General features: G+C 36.9%; 1 protein-coding gene across 4 annotated transcripts in view; it reads left to right on the top strand.

The window, feature by feature from the left end:
- The window catches only part of Nexmif (neurite extension and migration factor), a 158,674-nt gene that overhangs the window by 12,397 nt on the left and 125,766 nt on the right, over positions 1 to 20,511 (top strand). The gene's annotated exons all lie outside the window — the stretch shown is intronic.

Here is a 20,511-nt window from a genome sequence, read left to right as displayed (position 1 = left end):
AATTCATAGAAACAAACTTCATCTCCATAACTGAAGTAACCTTTGATCGAGGAAATATTAGCAGAAAAGAGTGGGCTGTGAAAACAGCATTTATTTGGTTTGTAGAATCTAGGGTTTATTTTACATTTTGGTGGCCCTCACATTTGAATCCTTGAGGTTTCCAGTGCACTCAGCCAGGTGGCGAGCATTTATGGAAGAGCTCTCCTGTACAGAGTTCTGTGTTAATTTGTTGGCATTTTTTGTTCAAGGCCAAGAGTTACATGGTTTCTTTGTACACTGGAATAATAGTTGTCTTCTCAATCTCTCTTTGCTTAGAGTAGTGGAGGTGTCCTCAATGTAGAGTGAGTGTTCTTAGAATCTCTCCTTGGGGCAGTTCAGTTACATTTTCCCTTACTGGCTCTCTGAGTTATTTGTGCATGAATTTCTATGTGTTTGTAATTATGAGCTGCCCATATACTATATAGTTCAGCCAAGGAAGAGATATACCCAGGTCTATTGAATGTGTGTTGTAGGATGGTATATAGGTTACATTGCCTTTTCTCATAGCAAGTCCTATGTGTCCAAATCTATGACCTTTCCATGTTAAGATGTTTCATAAATGACATAGCCAAATTCATTTGACTAAATAGGTGAAAGGAAGAGAATTGTGCCTGTGCTGTAGTGAGTTTTCAGATACATGTGTTTTGACTTTAAACAAAAACACATATTAATTCGAGATAGAAGAATTTTGGGAGTTAAGCTGTGAAAAGAGATAGTTATGTTTTATAACCCAAAGCCAAGACGTCAGTTGTAATCTAGACCTTGGGATCAAGCAGATCCTTCTGCTCTATGTACATGTGGGGAGAAAGTGAATATTCCTTATCTGTTACTCAGAGATAATGGAGATGACAAAGTGGGAGCAACCAAAATTCCTATTTGCCACTTTGTTTCTCAGGAAGGCTCCAAATATGACACTTACTTTTGAAGACAGTGGCCATCAGTTGTGCTGAGTGGTGAAAGGTCAGGATTCTGTACAGCTGTGTTAACAGAACCTGGAATCAGACTTCTTTGCAGTTGATCTTACTCTTTTCCTATAGGCCACTTTTTGGGGGGCCTTATTTTAATAATGCTTCAGTAGTTCATCTTCAACTCCTGAGCGAATGGAAACACCCATTTGTTTATTGTAAAAATAAAGTGGCCATGTCATGACATTCTGACCCCAGTGATTTATGATTTATTAAAACCACTGAAAGATGCTGAAAGGCAGATTGGTAAATTAATTTCTTCTCCTTGATTTGCATGTCTGATAGTCTACTCTCAAGTATGACTTTGATATTTTCTAGCATTGAATATCATTGGCTAGTGGAGACCTAAAGTGGATACAGTTGACACCAGGAAAGGGATTTCTTTATTCTCTGAAAATTTAGTTTGTTAAACTAAATAATCCATGAGCCTACTTAGGACAATCAAGCCATATATTAGATAATGACACCTCAAATTACACTTTAAAATGAGAAAGATATTTTGGCATGCTATGCTTTGAAGGGGAAAGTGTGTTCTCTTCCTACATATGCTCCATATTTTACCCTTTGGACTGTTCCTTTGGATTTTAGCCTTTCTCTGATATTTGAGTGGCTCCTACCCCACTCTCAGTAACCCATGGAGGCCCCCTTCTCCAAGTTATCTACCTATGGCACTGATATGCTTGGTGTCACATGATATGTGGTGTCAGTGAACATAATAGGTGCCTAGAGGAGGATACTGGGTGGAGTTGTGATTTCCAAACCCTTAGGTACAGCGTGTGTTCAAGTAGCAAAAGTAGCCTGAGACAGGAGAGGGAACAATGGATTATGATCGGGCAGATCGCTGCAATCTTCCCTGCTGAGATAATCACCTGAGACAGATAGCAGTGTATTCAGTGGTACTGAAGATAAAAACCTATATAGATGTGTCTTCATTCAAGAAACAGTTATTTAAGGGGCCATAAGCATTAAAGCTGCCAATAATACTAGTATATATTTCTGTAGCCCCTGTCTTCAGAGGGCTCTTATGTCTTTTTGATTTGACCTCACAAACATCCTTATGGACTTAGGCAAGGTAACTGGTGACCATGTAAGATAAGCTGCTTCTCTCAAAATTTTGAAATTATGAAATGGAGGCTTGCATGATGATAAGGTCTTCCAGATGGGAAAAGTGAGTATCAAAGAGTTTAATCTGAATTGCCCAACGCTATATTGTATATTGGGGTAAAGAGATGATTACAAGCCAGGCTTCGATCTTTTCCCTAAGGTTGCCCTATCAGTGATCTCCTTGAACAATGAGGTGAGAGGTAGTCTTGCTTCCAAACTTGTGAAGCCTATGCTTACCTATTGCATTTAACATTTTGTCCTGCCTGACCATCTTCCCAATGTACTCCCCCTCATTTCTCAGTAGGGTCTTCAACGTTCCCCTTTATATTGCCCAGGATTGATATCTTATTTGACTTCAGATATTTTCCTGGCATATTCATTGTTACCCTTAGAGAGCAAAGTCTGGAATCAGTACTTCAGTTACACCATCCTGTATATGACAAAAGATGAGGACAGGAAAAGACATTTAAAAATACCATATCATGAAGTGACCTTAAAAAGCAAATAGTCTATAGAAGAAAGCTGGGGAAAGGGGCTGACAAAAGACAACATGATAGATGGGTGAGGCCTCAGGAGACAGAGTTGATAAAAGCAAATGAACTCAATGATCAATCAATATGCAGCAAAAAGGCCAAAATGAGTAGTATTTCCTCAGAGTTGGGGGGATAAACATATTTCTAATGTGAAAGGGATTTACTTTGGGAGAGAGTAGTAGGGGAAAAAATGAAAAATTTTATCTTTAGCATATTCAGCTTTCATATTAAGACATACAGTTTAAGAAATATTGTGAGCCAAGTCTGTGAGGGAATAAATTCAGAGAACTATATTCCCCATGGGAATCCTGGAAACCACTGGGAATTTGGCTCAAGAAAGAATGATAGAAAGTGATTTGTGGGGTGCAATAGCAGCCCTGCAAGCTGAGATGGAGGGCCACGGATATAGCTCAGCTGTGCCATGCCTGCCTGGCAAACAAAAGGTCCTGAATTAGATTCCCAGTACCCAGGGGTGGGTGGCAGGGAACTGAGATGGAAAATTTGCACCTGAAAGGGTAGGTGGTTGGAGGATTCTCATTAGAAGATTGTCCTGAGACATCAATGAAATGGAGAGGGGTTTTAAAACACAATGAGGGCATGAAGGCTGTAACACCCAGGACTCTCACTCTTGTAAGAGTTTAATAAATTTGTGGTAAATTTGTAGCTCATGGTCTAGAACAGGAATTTCTTAAGTTACTTTGAGGTAAGATTGTCCTGATGCTTCCAGGCCTTCTCTATTTTATCACAGTCACCCACTCACTCTTTCATTTTTCTTTCTCTTGTTTCTTTTTTCTCTTTTCTGTTTCTCTTGTATTAAGGTTAAATTCATTTATCATTCATGAAAATAATCTTTGAAGGCTGGGGTATGGTTCAGTGGTAGAGCACTTGCCTAGCATGCATGAGGTCTTGTCTCGATCCTGAGCATGAAAAAAATCCTTCATAAACATTTTACAAATATTGAAAAAATATAGAAAAGAAATAAATAATCTAATCTTTTTTCGTTTAAAAATTATTTGTTTATGTTGGGTAATTAGACAAATACGGAAGAGCTCTGAGAATAAAAAATATAGTTCTCTGAATTTATTCCCTCACAATATGTGGCTCACATCTGGATCTTTACTTAAAATTGACAAATTGTTAACATTTTAAACATAAAGTTTGGTTCAGTTTTTTTCCAGTGGGAGCCATGAAACATTAGACAAGTTAAACTCTGTCCTGCATTCCAACCTGATCCCTCTCCATCCATTTCCAGAGGCAACTACTAAGATGAATTTGGAATGTATTCTTCCATTTTATTTTTATACTTTTTGGTTCTATATGTTTTTAAAATTTATAAAAATAATATACTAATGTATATGCCATTCTTGTAACTAGTTTTTTCCCCACTCATCTTGTTTGGGGATTTATTCAAGTTTTCTTTTTACATTTACCTTTTCCACTCTAACTGTGCCCTAGATCCAATGATATATACATTGCTTTTTTATGGTATTTTTCATGATAAAAATAATATATAATCTCATTACAGGAAAACTGGAAAGATTCAACCAGTTGATGGCTCTTAGGACTGGAGAGCTCAATGTCCTACTGTAAACTACAGTTGGCAAAGGCTCTAGACAGCTCAGCTGGCCCCAGTGTTCTGGTTGTAAAACACGGAAGAACAAAATTGGAAGGGTCTGGAAGGACATCTTCTTGCCAGTCTCCTACTACATTCATGAAAGAATAAACAAAGACTCAGGGAAGGAAAATGACTTACCAAGAGCACACATCCATTTAATATTGCATTTAGGACTCCTGGCTCCCTGTCCTATACTTGGAAGGAAGAAGGAGAGAGAGAGAGAGAGAGAGAGAGAGGAGAGAGAGAATTAAAACTTCAATTTTTATTATAAAAATAATCCATTTTAATAAAGTGGGGGGAATATAGGAGAGTATAAAAATGAAAAAAATCAAGGACTATATTATTATTTAAATTATTTAGTATTTTGATCTTCTGATCTTTATTCTGTACATTTTTCATGTTTCTGTGATTGTACCTTATCTTGCTTTTTTCCACTTAACATTATAATGAAGTACTGCACTTTTTTCAAAAGACAGATTTTGCATGTTGAAATCTTGCCAGAAAAATTTTTAGGGCACATGGTCACTATAAAGCCATTAAAATAGTATAGGCAGGGACTTGTTTTAGAGTAAAAACAAGGGACTGTGGTATATTCCCCAGAAAGTTTGTTCCAGTCCTTTGGCCAGCTCTTGTTCTTTTAAAATAAACCACCATCACCAAAATCTAAATAGGTGTTTTCAGAATTCTTGCTCCTGAGAATTAATTCAAAATTGTTAGATTGCCCTTTGAAATGCTTGGGGTCTGACAAAAAGGCACATTAATAGACACCTCCACCTCCAAGGCAAGAGGATGGGGTACCCTTGGAGCCCAAAGGGAACCACTACTAGAGCTGCTTGGCACAGAGAAGATGACCTTCAGGATAAGACAGTGGTAGTATTATCTGGTCCATGGAGTGTTGTGAGGTGCTTAATTTTTCCAGACCTGAATCACCAAGAGGATGAAAATCATACTTTAGCACTTACTAAGATAGGCATCCATCCTCAATAAAGCCACATAATTTGTGCACATACATATGATTAAAATTGTACACAATTTTGGTTGCATGATTTAATAATAGTGAATGAAAAACTTCATTCAAATGTCAAGACTTGCTGGGAGAAATTGAGACTTTTTTGTTTTTAATCTAGACTGTTCAGTGTGTTTGAAACAATTAAGCAGCAAGCAATTAAACTACTTGCTCAAGATCAAGCAGCAAAGAACTATGATGCTGAGATTTAAAAAATGAAAACTAGAGTGCTGTTATTCTTGGTCTTGGGTCTTGGAAAGCTGGGCCTTAGCCCACTAAAGCTGACCTGTACTTCTGCCTTTAGTCAATTTAGTTAGTAGCTTGGCCTTGCTGCTTGTGATCCTCTGTATTGGCCAAATGTCAATTCATGGTAGTTGTTTTAAAGTGCTTGACAATTTCAATTTTTCATTTCTGGGCTGAAATCTTTTGAGCAGGGCTGGACAGCCCAAAACAGTCACACCAGTGACTAGCTGTGATTCTGTCCCAAACTCACTCAGGGTTGAAAAGTGTACCCCTGGTACTGCAAATCAGTGAGGACTACAGGATTAGGACTGTTCAGATTTAAAATTGGAATAAACAAATCGCTCCAAACCCTCTCCCATGCCAAAAGATTTTTGTTTAAAGATACCTATTGCTGTGGTTTGTTGAGGTTTAGAAATAGGGAGCAAATGTGCATTTTGCTCCCACATCACGGATGCCAATGTTGGAAAAGTCCTAGGTGTGTTTACTTCCAGATGCAAGTTTCAGTTCAAGGGAGCTTTTTTCTATGCCCCTTTCCTTGCTCCACAGTGAAGGCAGCTTAGCTAAATCTACCTTTAACAAGGAGTGGCTTTAGGCACTGCAGTAACATCTCTTCAAACTGTGCAGACAACTCTTTGGGAGTCTAAACCTACACCTATCATGTGCTTTGGGAAATGTGAAGTGGCACTTGCTGTATCCGATATCCTAAACACTTGCATGCTGACCAGCTTGACTATGGGAAACTTTGCCATTTTTTTGCCTATCCAAAGGCCCCTATGTAGAGGTCTGAATGTATGAGTGTAGAGGGTATGAGGGTATGTAATGCAGAAAACTCACAATTGTCCTCAGGCAGGCCAAGAAGTCCATTGTTTCCAGTAAGTGAACCCTGTGGTCCTCACTGGAAAAAATAAATGGGACAAGGAGATATAGGAGCCCAGAAAAGTTACAAGAAACCTCAACCACAGATGAGCTCAATCAGTGCTTCCTGATCTTCTCATATACTCTCCTAACCCCATTTTTCATAAGGTCTGGCTTCAAAGAATATTTTTCCTCCCCAAAACTGCATTTATTATAATAGCCTCTCCATTTTCACGACACATATGAACACACATATATACATGTACATGTTTAAGAGCTGATTGGCACAAGCAACCAAAGTTATTGAGATTGATTGCTCTAATTTTAGGGTAAAAGCAGAAACACTTGACATTTAGCTGAGACAACTGTATATAAAAGGTTTTGTTTTCCTTTAAGTTTTGAAACACTGAAAATGTCTTGAAGTTCCCAATTATTACCTTTTCCATTAAGATGATCAGGGATCTCAGGCTGGGAACCACTGATCTAGTTAATTTCTCCTCCCCATTTTTGAGTCAGGAAGTAAGACTTTTGGCCAAATACAAAACATTTGAGCTGGGATTAAAACTTAACCCCCAATTAGGGGCCAGTTTGCCTCCTTTTACTTGGCTTCTCTGGTGCATTTTCTGACCTATAACTTTCACACATCCATCCTCAAATTTCAAAAATGTCCTGAAGGGGACTCTTGGGTGTGGTCTTCAATATACATTAAAGGGAGACTGGTAGCTTGGCATTGCCTTGAGATTTGAGACAAGCTCTTAATTTCTGGGAGGGATGTTAAAGGAGCCATCTCATTCAATTTATCTGATACTCAAAGTCATTCATAGATAAAATATTTTTAGAGACACTCTACTAAGTGTGAGATACCATAGGTGGGAGGAAGAAAGGGAGGAGTAACATAAGGAGAGTGGATTAATAAATAATTAGCCCCTATTTCAGGGAAATTATGTTTTATTAGGGAGATATATATCTATATCTCTATCTATCTATCTATCTATCTATCTATCTATCTATCTATCTTGTGTGTATGTGTGGTACTGGGGGTTGAACTCTGGGCCTTCACACTGAGCCACATGCCCAGATTTTTTCCAAATTTTTAAAAATTTTGACATGGGGTCTCACTAAGTTGCTAAGTTCTACAGGCTGGGTTTGAACTTGCAGTCTTCCTACCTCTGCCTCCCAGAGTGCTAAGATTATAGGCATATGTCACCATGCCCAGATATAGGAATATTTCTAAGGCAAGGTATTAGTGCATATTTCTGGGAGTTGTAAATTACATGTGTAATACTTTGTTCCACAGAATTTACTGGACCTGAAAGATGTATAATGGGTCCAAGTAACGAGCAACTACACTATTTCAATTGCCTGCTAGAAGAAGACAGATGACATAGGTTGTGCCTCATTTTGGGCAGCAACTTATAACAAAATTGAGAAGCACTACTATCCTGGCTATTTGTAGATTTATCTATTAAACCTCTCATTGACATCTTGGTCACAGATATATTTTACCTCCTGGAAACAATCTAGAACATCACCTAAACTATCTCTATCTGATACATTAATTACTTATGTTTTGGAGATTGGTGATTCCACACATGGTGCAATTTTCAAAAAATGTACATTTTTGCAGTACATAATGATCACATTTTTCACGGGGGATTTGTACATGTATATAACATATTTTAATTCTTTTTTTGTCCCTCTTCCCCTCCTCTCCCTCCAACCTTTTTCTCCCCATTTAGAAAAGCTCTATTTCCATTTTTCCTTAAATTTGTTTTTTTTCTTTAAATTCCTTTTCCTTCCTTCCCTCTCTCTAATTTAAAAATGTTCTTCCTACTTCTTAATATCTATCCTCCAATTTTTCTCCTTATTTGTAGTTTGGGTTTGTCACACAAGAGAAAAAATGTGATACTTAAACTTCTGTGTCTGATTTATTTCACTTAAGATTACGGTCTCAAGATGCTTCTATTTACCCATGCTGGTGAAGCTCTGGGGGTTAGGGGAAAACCCTTCTCCATTGTCAGTGGGAGTGTAAATTGGTACAACCACTGTGAAAAGCAGTATGGAGATTGCTCAAAAAACTAAAACTAGAGGTTTCCATTTCTAGATACCTAGAAGGGAATAGCAAGTTTTTTGATATTGAGTTGTAAGAGTATTTTATATATCCTAAATATTAACACTATCAAATATGTGATTTAAAAATCATTTCTAATTCTATACATTGCCTTTTTACTGTGTTGATAATGTCCTTTGATGCACAAAAGTTTTTGAGTTTGATATATTCCAATTTATCTGTTTTTGTTTTACTGCTTGTGGTTTTGGTATCATATCCAAGAAATCATTGCCAACTCCAATATCATGAAGCTTCCTGCAATGTTTCCTCCTAAAATTTTTAGTTTTTTGCTCTCATTTTAGGTCTTTGATTAATTTTGAGTTAATTTTTGTGTATGGTATTAGGTAAAGGTTCAACTTCTTTCTTTTGTGTGTGAATATCCAATTTTCCTAACACTGCTGAAAAGCCATTCTTTTCCCCATTCAAAGGTCTTTGCATTATTGTCAAAAATCATTTGATTAGATATGATGCTTCATTTCTGGGCTCTCTATTCCATTGGTTTATATATATATATGGCTTTATGCTGATACCACCTTATTTTGATTACTGTAGCTTTGTAATAAGTTTTAGAATGAGAAAGTATGAAATCTCCAACTGTTTTTTTCTTGTCCAAGATTGTTTTCACTATTCAGAGTCCCTTGAAATTCCATATGAATTTTAGAATGGAGTTTTCTATTTTTGCAGAAAATGTCATTGGCTTTTAAGTTTTAAAATTTCTTTTTTTTTTTTTTTTTTTGGTACTGGGGATCGAACTCGGGTCCTTGCGCTTGCACAGCAGGCAGCAAAACCACTGAGCTGAATCCCCGGCCCATTTTTAAAATTTCAATTGACATAATAATTGTATGTATTTGTGAGGTACAAAGTGATATTTGGATATATGTGTACACTGTATAATGATTATGTCAATCCAGTTAACATATCTATTATGTCACATAGTTATTTTTTGAAGTGAGAATGTTTAAAATCTATTTTTAGCAATTTTGAAGTACACACTACCTTATTATTAACTATTGTCATTACGCTGTACAATAAATCTTGAAAACTTGCTTCTCCTAACTGAAACTTGTACCTTTTAGTCAGCATACTTACTTCTTCCCAATTTCTCCACCCTCTAGTAACCACCATTCTACTTTCTAGTACTGTAAATTCAATTTTTTAAGGTTCCAGATATAAGTGAGATTGTGCAGAATTTGTTTTTCTGTGCCCAGTTTATTTCACTTAGCATAATGTCTTCAGTTTAATTCATGTTGTTGTAGATGACAGAATTTCCTTTATAATTTTAAAAAGATGAATAGTATTCCTTTGTGTATATGTATCTCACTGTCTTTATCTATTTATCTGTTGATGGACACTTAGGTTGATTTCATATCTTGGATATTGAAAATAATGCAATAAACATAGGAGTGCAAATATCTCTTTGACATACTGATTTTAATTCTTTTGGCTATATGCCCAGAAGTGGGATTGCTGAACCACATGGTAATTCTAAGTTTAGTTTTTTTGAAGAACATGTATACTGTTCTCCATAATGGCTGAAACAATTTACATTCCCATCAAATGGTACATGAGGGTTTCCTTTTCCCCACATCCTCACCAACACTTGTTTTCTTTTGTCCTTTTCATAATAACTATCCTAACAGGTGTAAGGTGACCGTTTGCTGTAGTTTTGATTTACATTTCTTTGAGGATTTGTGATTTTGAGCATTTTTAATAAGTGCTTTGATCATCCACGTCTTCTTTAAAAAAATCTATTTAAATCATTTGCCCACTTTTAATTATTTTCTTGTTATTAAGTTGTATGTGTTCCTTATATATTTTTGATATTAACCAGTTATCAGATGCATGGTCTGCAAATATTTCTTCTCATTTTGTAGATTGTCTCTTTATTAATTATTTCTTTTGCTATGCATAAGATTTTTAATTTAATGCAACTCCAACTGTCTACTTTTAAAAAGTACTTTTGAGGTCCTTAAGAAATTATTGCCCAGATCAATATTGTGGTGCTTTCCTCCAATTTTTCTTCTGTTAGTTTTACAGTTTCAGGTCTTTAACACATTTTAAGATGATTTTTGTATATATTGTGAGATAAAGGTCTAATTTCATTCTTCTGTGGTTTCCCACCACCATTTATTGAAGGAACCATCCTTTCCTTTTTAAGCCAATACCAGGTTATTTTGATCACTATATTTTTGTGATATATTTTGTAATCAGGTAGTATAATATGTTCATCTTTGTTCTTTTTGCTCAAGATTGCCTTGGCTAGTTGGGGTCATTTTTACTTCCATATGAATTTTAGATTTTTTTTCTATTTCTGTGAAAAATGTCATTGGAATTTTGATAAAGATTGCATGTAATCTGTAGATTACTTTGAGTAGTATGAACATTACAGCAATATTAATTCTTCAAAACCATGAATATGAGATATATTTTCTGTTTATTTGTGTCTTCTTAAATTTATTTCATCAATGTTTTATAGTTTTCAGTATACAGATCTTTTATCACCTTGGTTAAACTTATTTCTAAATACTTTCCTCATTTTAATGTCACTGTAAGTTGTATTATTTTCTTTTTGGATAATTCACTGTTAGTGTACAGGACACAAATGATTTTTGTATGTTGATTGTGTATCATACAACTTTACTGAATGTGTATATCAGTTCTAATAGTTTTTTCATGAAATCTTTAGAGTTCTGTATATACTGTATAAGATCATGTCATATATTGAGACAATTTAGCTTTTTCTTTTCCTATTTGAATGCCTTATATATTTTTTTCTTGTCTAACTTCTCTGGCTAGGACTTCTAGTACTGTTTTGAAAAAAGTGGTGAGGTTGGACATCTTTTTCTTATTTCTGATTTTAGAAGAAAACCTTTCAAGTTTTCACCATTGTGTGTGATGTTAACGATGCACTTATGATTGAGTTTTTAAAGGTCTCTGGATAGTACTGACATCTTAATAATATTAAGATTTTTCAGTCTGTGAACATAGGGTATCTTTCAATTTATTGGTGTCTTTGATTTTTTTCATCAACATCCTGTACTTTTCAGTGTACAAGTTTTTTATTATTTGGTTAATTTATTCTTAAGCATTGTATGCTTTTTGATGTCACCATAAATGGTACTTTATTTCCTTTTCTTTTTGATGATTGTAAGCATATAGAAGCACAACTGATTTTTGCATGTTGCTTGCAACTTTGATGAATTTGCTTATTACTTTTAACAGGTTTTATTTCAGTGGAATCTTATGGATTTTCCTTATTTTTAACCTTTTAATATTAGACTAGTTTTGGGGCAACACACTTTCCCATCCCCCTCTGTCTTTCTTAGACAGAAACTTTCTTTCTCTCAATAAAATTTTCCTACTCTTAACCTCCGTTACTCCTAGGATTCATTCTTCAATTTTAGAGAACACGAATTCACGTTTCTGATACCTAGAAGGTTTGTGAGTTACATCTATTTCCCCTATATCATTTTTGTAGGTCTTTCCACTGAGATTACTGGATGGAGACAGTTGGAGGATTGACCATCCTCCAATATTTGGTGCCTGACGTGGGAGGAAGCAGGCCTGAGAGGGAAGTTCCCCTGGAGTGGAGGAAAGGACACACGTTGTGTTAGGCAGCGAGAGGGCAAACTTGGCCCTAAGAGAAAGTGAAAGGTCTAGATATCAACAGCTAGTTAAGAAAGTAGCTATGCACAGGGATGTTCTTGGGCCTTGTTGCTTCCCAGTAACAGTTAGGGCCAATCTAAACAACCAAAATCAGTTTATTCCTGAACACCAAGTATTTGACTTTAAACTGCTTAAAGAATTAAAACAAAGTGTTAATAATGGAATTCAGAAACCATCTACTTTGGGTACTTTGGGGACTTACTATCTAACCCCATGTGATATTAGACATCTTGGTCATTCTTGTTTGTCCCTAGTCAATACTTCAATTTTAATGTACAATGGCAGGAGCCTGCAATAGACCAAGCCAGAGATCTTTATTAATTGACCTACAAAAGTTCTGAGTAGTCTTACTTATAGTTACAAATCTATAATTCATCTTGGCCAAATACATCTCAGTGCACTCTGGTTTATAAAAAAGTCATCTTATATGTGTGCGTTTTTCTGTCTGTTCAATTTGTATATAATGTATAACTGTTGTCTGTTAACACTCTGCAGGGATACAACTACTAAAACAATCATGGTTGCTAAGAAATAATAGCTCTCTAACTGTGCCTTACATTTCAAAAGTGCTTAATGTCCAGACAAAATTATAATAGTTAAGCTCACTGCTCCTACTGCAGTACTAATGTCACTAATCTTCTCTTCTGGGTGTTCAACAACTAAAGTTTGGAGACCAAAACTAGAAAGGTAACTGGGCTAAGAGGGAAGCCAATATTTTGGCCTGAGCCCCTCAAGGTCAACAAAGAATCCAGGACATGAAGGAACCTTTTCTACAGGATCCTACATCTTTGGTAAGTCACCCAACCTCCTGAGCAGGGAGATTGCTGGATGCCAGAGGACAAATGTACCATGTGCCAAAGGAGGGTCAACAAGAGGGAAAAGTCTCTCACACTTTCACCAAAAGCAACATGGTCAAGCAAGGCCATGACCCATCCTGATGGCTGACACTGAAGGAGGTGCTGAGAGGCTCTATGCATGGTTCCAAAGTAATACCTGAGGAGACTTAACTGACCTTAATAGACAGGAAGAGATTGATTTTGATTGACACAGGTCTCACTTTAACTTGGTCTTAAACACTCAGCAGAAGAGAATAACCAAAAGAAGCATAAAAATAATGCCATAGTGACCCTTATTTACACTTTCAGTTTCTCACACCAGAGAAACTATTTGGTATAATAGATAATGTGAAATAGGAAGAAAAGGTGCAAAGGGGAAGAGGAAGTGGGAGGGGTAGGGGAAAGGAAAGAAGGGAATGGAATTAACATGAGAAAATGAAAAAAATGAAGACAAAGTCTTTGTAAATAGAGAGGGGTCGAGGGGTTGAAGGGAGGGCAGGGGAATGGGGAAAAAATAAGAATCAAGATATATTATGTAAAGGTACAAATCTCCAATGATGAATGTCATTATACTGTATACCTAAAATGTACCAATAAAATTAATTTAAAAAGTAATGCCTTAGTAATAAAGCTAGATATAATAAAGGGCTCCAATCGCTGACCCCTTCTGGCAGTTTCCAGCTACACTGGTAGCTGACCACAGTTATGGATCATTAGGAAAAACTATGGTAGAATATATAAGAACTCAGCTAGAGTTTTAAAATTTCTCAGCTAAAATTGTTCTTCAAATTGTCTCTATCTTCTTACAGCTAAAACTAGAAAGACTGATGACAAAATAACAGACTTAAGAGCTAACAGGTTACAGTCACTATTTCAGTTTCTAAGTGTGACTCTTTCCCCAACCTGCCCTTCCATTCTGGCACTCATGCTTAGATTATATGTGCTCTAATTTCTTTAAAATTTTTTTATTCTTGCCTAGAGGCTGCCAAACTTCAAGCTGTCATATCAGTGACAAATGTGCTAGATTTCTTTTACCGGGATCTACCAGATCGACCTTGTAAACAGCTCAGTACTGCTAAAGTACAATATGACTTCTATGTCAGATTCTAAAGTCCCCTGGATCTTGTTCTTGTCCTCTTTGTGGGAGGCTATTACTAGTTCCTCCTGGTGGAAATGCTTATTGGCTATATTCATAGCAATCCTGCTGACCCATGTATTCTTAACTATTTCTTTAGCTTTGTCTTCTCCAGACTTAAAGCTATATGCTTACCAAAGATGACAATGCCTGGATCCTATCAAGGGCCCTTAAATAGATCCTCTGTAGAGAAAACTGACTGCTGATAACAGCTAGGATCCTCTTCAGCCTGAAGTAGCCAGAACGGTTTTCACCCTTTGCCCCCTCACAGCAGTTAGGGGTGCTTCTTCAGAGGGGGGAGTATTGCAGATAGGTAAGTTAACTAGATATCTTGTAGGCTGTTAGGCAGGGCCAGCACACAAGGAGCCAACATGGAGGACAATCACTGAAAGCCAGAATTGTAAAAGAAGAGAAACTACCTCACTGGCATGGGATAAATAGCGGAGATTGATATTCTAAATAGGTATCAATCACCTGGGTGGGGGACCAAGATCTTCCAAGAAAGATCCCTGACCCACCCCTTACCACTGAAAATCCTTGCTCATTCCTTGTATGCTTGCTACTTGACTTGCTTCTCCATTGAATTCCCATTTAATCAATATTACCTCAGCGAGTATACTTGTCATAATCTTATTGATTGTTCATAGTTTTGTCCACTTTGTGATTTCTCATTGGATCAGTATTACCCAAGCAACTGTACTTACAATCTTACTAGTTGACTATAGTTGTGTTGCACCTTGAGCCCATCTCACCTTGTGGTTTTGTCCCATAAAACACCTTTGAGAAGTTGGGTGAGCAGGCAACCCACTTTCCGGTCCCCCTTCTGTCTCTCTAGACAGAAGCTTTCTTTCTCTCAATAAATTTTTCCTACTCTTAAAAAAATATTAGACTAGTTTTAGATTTACAGAATTATTGTGATGATAGTACAGAGTTCCCATATACTCCACCTCCAGTTTCCTGTATTATTAGTATTTCCATTAGTATAAAACATTTGTCACAATTACTGAACAAATATTGATATAATTAAAGTTTATACTTTATTCATCTTTTCTCAGTTTTCTTCTATTATCCTTTTTCTGTACCATGACCCCATCAGGATATCACATTACATTTACTCATCGTGTCTTCTTAGGCTATTTTTGATCATAACAATTTCTTAGGTTTTCTTTGTTTTTGATGACCTTGACAGATTTGAAGACTACTAGTTAGAAATTCTGTAGAATTCACCTCCCTTGGAATTTTCCTGATATTTTTCTCATGACTAGCCTGAAGTAATGTTTTGGGGAATGATCTTTTGGGGAAGAAGGTTGTAGGGAAAAAATGCCCCTTGCATCAAAGATACATATAGCAACATGACTTAACAGTGTTGATGTTGATGGTGATAATCTGGTTGAGGTAGTGTTTGTCAGACTCTCTCCAGAGTAAATTTTTCCCCCCATTTTCCATAACACATTCTCTAGAAAGAATCACTTAGGGCAATCCACACTTTAAGACTGGGGATTCATGTACTACTTTCTTGAGGATGGAGTATCTACCCAAAGAAGGTTGGAAATTTCACACAGTAGAGATGTATCCATTCTCTCTCATTTTTTAATTTGTTCAGTAATTTATTTATATTAGTATGGAGTCATGGATATTTACTTTAAACTTTGGGTTATAGCCCAATACTTTTATTTATTTTGTTTCTCAAATTGTTCCAGGTTTGCTTTTGGGGAGCTTTTTTAGTTGACTCCTGTGACCATTTGACATATCTCTGTTGTTGTATGGGTGATTTTTTTTCTTTTGAGCTTGACTTTTGTTCTGGTGTCTGCCGTAAAAAACCTAAATTTTGCCTGCATATTACAGCCCTTCAGATTTTTGAAAACATTCATCATTACCCCTTCTGGTCCTCTCCAGGCTAAATATTTTTTACCAATTCTGTCAGACATTCCTCATGTGACAGATTTATTGAACTCTTACACTCCTAGTTGTTTTTTCCTGGAAACATTTCATTCTGTCAATTGCTTTAATTACATCCTTGTACTTCTCTTACCTTCCACAACAATTATAAAATTTAAGAGAAATCAAAGGTAGTTCTTCTTTTGGAAACTATTTACGACAGTACCTAGTTTGCAAGCTGTGTCATTGCATGAATAAATGATCCCTGTTTAAAATGAAGTTTTCCTAGGAATTTGGGTGGAAATACAATACTTCTATGTTGTACAGAGCTTAATGTTTTTCATAGCCACTTAGAAGTCTATCCTTTGACTTTCTTAATTCCTTTGTGAGGTGGAAAGGGCAGATAGTGGTATGCCCAGAAAAACCAAGGATCAGATGGGAGGCTTTATCCAGGACCAAATGAGTTAGACCAACTGTGTTCTCCTAACTCACTCCAGTAACCCTTATATCTTGTTTAAACTTTGATTATGTAGGCTAATATGTGTTTATCAGATATTCAACCTTAATCAGGATTACCAGTACATTTGCTTATGGGCTGGTCATAACATGAGATATAACTCTTGGTATAACATGAGATGGGAAAGGTAAGTCTGAAATACAAACACTTAGGAAATATTTTTAAAAATCAAAATAATTTTTTTAAACTAGTAGATATTGATTGGTTGGTCAAGCCAGAACCTAGAAAGCATGTGATTAACTTTGGGAAGAGAAGTGTGAACAGAACAAAAATGAATGTTTTCTAATTGTCCTTGCCTGTTACAGGCAGCTAGCTTTGTGTGTTTTCACCACTCATCAAATTCTAATGGAAAGGTGCTGAGGTGTGGCTAATCCTGAACAGTGTATAATCCTCAAATAATTTATACAGTAATATCCTGTCATACATACACACCCCAGTGCCCCATACCTGCTCTTCTATTTTGGAGGTCACAAAGACTGCACTGAGAGATTTGGCAAATATCTCTAGTTTTTATTCCTGTGCTGTCTATGCTCATTCAAAGATAGGATAAGGAGTTTGTAAGAGCCTTGTTATATATTCCTTTATATATGGGCTGTAACTGAGTTGAGGATGAAAAAAAACTATAAAACTTTTCTCCTTTACTACCTGACCACTCCAACAATCTGAAAATCAGTTTGTACAAACCAGAAATGGTGGTGTGTACAGCATATTTCTAATCACAATTCTTCAGGATGAATAGTTGCCATACCCATAGAGTCTGCTGCTTTGGATGAATTATCAGTTGAAAAGAGCTAGCTATTTGTGGTGCCACATACTGGCCAGGGTGGGGTGGGGAAAGTGATATGAAGTTTGATTGGCAATTGGGAAGGGCTACATTACAGGGCAGAATGGGGGGGGGAGAGTGAAATATAGAAAGAGGAAGTTAGCAATGAGGTTGAGAGTTATGTTTTTCAACTCTGCTGATAAAGGATAGTCCAAAGTAAGTGGGTAGAGACACTATCTAAACTTGGAGAGTGGGAGTTCTTGAGGAAGATGAATCCCCCACTCTATATTAAATCTTATCTTTAATATTTTATGGGACACTTAGTTGGAGAATTGATAGGAGAAACTGGGAAGCATGATTAAGTAGTTGACTGATATGAAGAAAGGGGAAGTGAAGCAGGCTTTTAATTATTTGAACCTGTGAACTTTGTTTCTTTGTCACCTGAAACACTTTCTGAGGTAAACTGAATGAGGAATGTGAATTCTGCTGATACCATTCTTTTTAGTGGAGGAAAAACTAAGTCCTTTGGGAACTTGGATGCCACCCTGAAAATATTAGTCATTGTCAAAGTCTACTATCTAGAATATATAAAGAACTAAAAAAGTCAGACCTCGCAAATATAAAGACCCAATTCAAAAATGGGCATCTGAAATAGACATTTCTCAGACAAAGAAGTAAAAGCAGCAAATAAACATATGAAAAAATGTTCAACATCACTGGTCGTTTGAGAGATGCAGATGAAAACAACACTGAGATTCCACCTCACCCCAGAAAGAATGGCTACTATCATGAAATCAACCAATAACAAATGCTGGCAGGGGTGTGGGGAGAAAGGAACCCTTCTCCATTTTTGGTGGGAGTGCAGACTAGTGCAACCACTGTGGAAATCAATATGGAGATACCTCAAACAATTAGGATTAGAAGACCCATTTGACCCAGCTAGTCCTCTGCTGGGTATCTTCCCAAAAGAATTAAAAGAATCATACCACAGCGATATGTGGTCACTCATGTTTATAGCAGCAGTTTGCAATAGCTAAAATTTAGAAACAGCCCAAGTGCCCATCAACTGGAGAATGGATAAAGAAGATGTGGGGTTTTTTTTTATAAAATGTAGTACTACTTAGCCATAAAGAATGAGAAACTAGAGACATTTATAGCTAAGTGGATGCACATTGAGGCCATACTCTTAAGTGAAATAAATAGGACACACATGTGTAAATACTGAATAGTTTCTCTGGTGTGAAAAACTAAAAGTGTAAATAAGAATCAAAATGTATAATTGACATTGTGAAATAGAAAGAAGATGTCTAAAGGAATATGGGAAGTGGGAGGTGAAGGGGAAAGGAAAGAAGGGAAAAGAAAAAATATGAGAAAAGGAAAAACATGGAAGCAAAGTCTTTTTAAATAGGGAAGGGTGGAGGGGGAATGGGGAAAAAATAAGAACCAAGATACATCATGTAAAGGTACAAGATCCCAATGATGAATGTAACTGTATTGTATACCTAAAATGTACCAATAAACTAGATGGAAAAAAAAATATTAGTCATTGTAAATGTGGTTAACATGTCCTTCCCTAGATATAGGTGTTATGGTTTAGATCTAGAATATTCCCCCAAAGCCTCATGAGTTCAGGGGTGGGGCTTTTGAAAGGCAATTGGATGGTAGATGCACTGCAGCTGACTTTTTGGTTAGCAGTTGGTCACTGGCAGCATAACCTGAAAAGGTATATATCCTCCCTTCTCTCTTGGCTTCTGGCTGCCATAGTTGTTGTCCTCTGCCAAGGTCCTTCCACCATCCCTTCCTGCCTTGGAGCCAGCTAACTATGGACTGAATCCTCTAGAAATCATATCCAAAAATAAACTTATCCTCTTTTAAATTGTGTGTGTTGAGTATTGTGTCCAGGAACAGGAAAGTGACTAAGACAGAAACTAGTAATGGAATCAGGGCTGTACCTGACCAAATGATTCAGAAACCTTTGGAACTGGTTCCCAGGAGGAGTTTAGAAAGATTTGGAGATGCTAGTTAGAGAATCCCTAAAATACTATAAGCCAAGCTGGATGGGAAAGTCTGATTGGAACTCAGAAGACCAAAATATTGATAGAAATGCAGACAGTAAAGGCCAGGCTCAGGACATTTCAGTCAGAAAAAAAGAACTCCATTTGCAGTTGGGCTAGAAACCATGTGTGTTACACTCTGCCACAAAATTTATCTCCATTTGCCCAAGTCCTGAGACTTTGTGAGAAATTGAGATTAAGGGTGGTGGGCTAATTAATCTGCCAAAAGAAATTGCAAAGCTCTGTTCAATGTTCAGGCTGTGTCATGGGTATTGCTAACTGTTTTTAGCCAGATCTGCAGTGAAAATAAGGAGCAAAAACCAAATGTGAAAAGTTTTTAGCTTCATAACAAATAAAGAGCTCACAAAGTTGTAGCAACAGAGAGCATAGTTGCTGAAAAGATTAGCATTAAAAAGAAGCCAAATTCTTCACATCAGCACAATAGAAAAGATACCTTGAAGGCATCTCAAGAATCTACCAGACCCCATCCTTCTTAGGCTCAAGGGTACAAAATTATAAAACTTCCATTTGAGAAGAGAGTCTCTTGGCCTCCTGCTGGAGAAGGGCTTCCTAGAGAATTGATTCCCAGAGATTCTTTTCATGGTGCTCAGTTATCCAAGCACTCACAGGCCTTGGTAGCCATTACCCAAGGGGGCCTGGGTACTGCATGAGCTGGTGGCAGACCTTGATGTCATCCACATGGTACTAATGTATGGGCAGGCAAAATGCAAGAGTTGTGAGGTCAGGGAGGCTTCTACTCAGATATCAAAAAAGAAAAAAAAAAGGCTCAGGAGTCCAGGCACTATTCACCAGAGAGGGTAGTGTGTGAAACTGTGAGAGTGAACCCAAAAGTCCAGTGGAGACTCCGGGAAGTTAGAGATGCCAGGCATGTGGAATGTCTGCTGAGGAAAGTCATAGGCAGTGAGCAAAGCCACTCAAAGAGAGGCCATAGGGCTGCAAATGGCAATGCCATAGGGGTGGGACCACCTATGCCCTTTGGATTTCACATCTGTCCACAACTTGCCCTGGATGTTGGACATGGAGCTATAGGATTTAATGTTTGTTGTGCTGTATTTCAGTCTTGTTTTTGGTCTGATTTATTTCTATCCCCCTATTACTCACTTTTGGAATGGGAATGCTTACTCTGTGACATTATATGTAAGTGTTTAACCTTCTTTAAGATTTTTTCAGG

This window comes from Heterocephalus glaber, unplaced genomic scaffold (assembly GCF_053883595.1).
Source record: "Heterocephalus glaber isolate CG9 unplaced genomic scaffold, H.glaber_assembly_v1.0 deba00001613, whole genome shotgun sequence".
Taxonomy (NCBI): domain Eukaryota; kingdom Metazoa; phylum Chordata; class Mammalia; order Rodentia; family Bathyergidae; genus Heterocephalus; species Heterocephalus glaber.
This window is presented reverse-complemented; position numbering and strand designations above follow the sequence as displayed.